This window comes from Octodon degus, unplaced genomic scaffold (genome assembly GCF_000260255.1).
Source record: "Octodon degus isolate 3935 unplaced genomic scaffold, OctDeg1.0 scaffold00228, whole genome shotgun sequence".
NCBI lineage: Eukaryota > Metazoa > Chordata > Mammalia > Rodentia > Octodontidae > Octodon > Octodon degus.
The window spans coordinates 594,582-596,278 of NW_004524804.1; positions in this window are offsets into that span (position 1 = coordinate 594,582).

Sequence of the window (1,697 nt, forward strand, 5' to 3'; positions counted from 1 at the left end):
TATCTTCATATCATACTTTTCTTTATAAATCCCATGAAATATTAACCTTTTAGTTTTTTAAAAATGGAACTATTCTGTTTACAGTAGTTAAGGACAACAAACAATGTACAAATTGGTGAGTAAACACAATGGAGCCAACAAGCATCCCACCCCAAGCCCATACAGTAAAACAAAGGAAAGAACACTTTTGCGGGACTTCAAGCAAGCAAGAGGTGGCAGGTATCTGTGGAAGTCAGAGAATGGCTAGGAAGCAGCAACAGAGCCTTAGAGAAGGATGGCAGGCAGAGCTATAAGCATTTCACCTGGCACAGAGCCCAAGATGTGTCACAGACCTGGAGCCACCGTACCAATGCATGACATCAGGTGGCAGAGCACAAATCCGTGAGAACACAGTCACCTTTCCCTGGGTTCCTTTTGCAACCACATTTTAAAGTAGCTCTTTTACACAATAAGGTAACTGCAAATTTCAGAAACTCAACCTTTTTTTATAAGGAGACCATAGTCATTCATTAGATGCAAACACTAGAAGTCTGAGGCCACAATACAATAGCCGAATGAGAATCGTGCTAGTTACTTTATTCTACGTTATGAAAAGGGTAAAAGCTAGTTTTGCTTGTGGCCATCTTTGCCCATGTGCACTTCGCCAAGTGTGGACCAGAGGGACAGCATCGGAGCTTCAGGGCCCAGAAGACGCGATCCGGAGCGGAGAGCCCTCGAGCGTGCTGCTGAGGGACTCACTACCTGCTTTTTACCTTTGAAGACCCAGTCCAGTTTTTCCTTGCAGCATTACCACACGCTTGGCAAAGCTAAGTTTACGATACTTAGCATTGCACTAAGCTGTGCCTACAACAAAAAGCCAGTCACCCTCGGCCCCCTTGTCTCAAATCCTGTCCCCCGTCCCACAGCGCAGCCACTGAAGAATGCAGACACTCTGCATGTTCTGGTGAGCAGCCAACCTTCAACAGGTCTTGGAGAAAATGCCTCGGGAGGGAGGAAAAGCAAAAATGAACAACCTCACAACTTGTTTTACCTCATCGAGAAATAATCTGGGCCGTGAATATAGCTCAGCAGCATAAGTGCCTGCCTAGCAAGTGCAAGGTCCCGAGTTCAATACCTGGTACCAAAACCAAACCGAAACCCAATCTGCCTGGCCCCATTTAGGCTGCAGGCGTGTGTCTGTAGACGCAGCCCGACGCGACAGGAGGGCTGCTGCGGCCAGCCTGGCGGTGTGCTCACCACGGCACAGCGCGTGCGGGCGCAGCACGGGCCCTCTAGGCAGGCACCTCTGCTGCCAGCGGTGTCTCTGCCCCCTTCGCCAGCCCTGCTGCCGCGTCTGCTTTCTTAGTGGGTTGCGCATCGAGCATGAGGCATCGGAGCTGTGCCCTTGGTAAGCCCTGCCCCTCTTGCTCGCCGGGTGCTCCTCCTGGTCACCACCACCGAGCCATACTGCCTGCCCCTTCAGGTCCTGGGGTCCTGCTAAGCCTTCAAGCCCCCTTGGGCTTCCCCTCAGACATGGCTCGGGGTGGCGGCTGGCTATGGGCGGCCGACGTGTGGCGCACAGCCGGCACGTCACGCTCTCACCTGGCCGCCGATCTGCCCGAGTCTTTTAGTTTTTTAACCATTTACTCAGTGAAAGGCCATTTTTATCCATATCAAAAAATAAAGAAAAGAAAGAAAAGGCCGGGGAGATGGCTCAG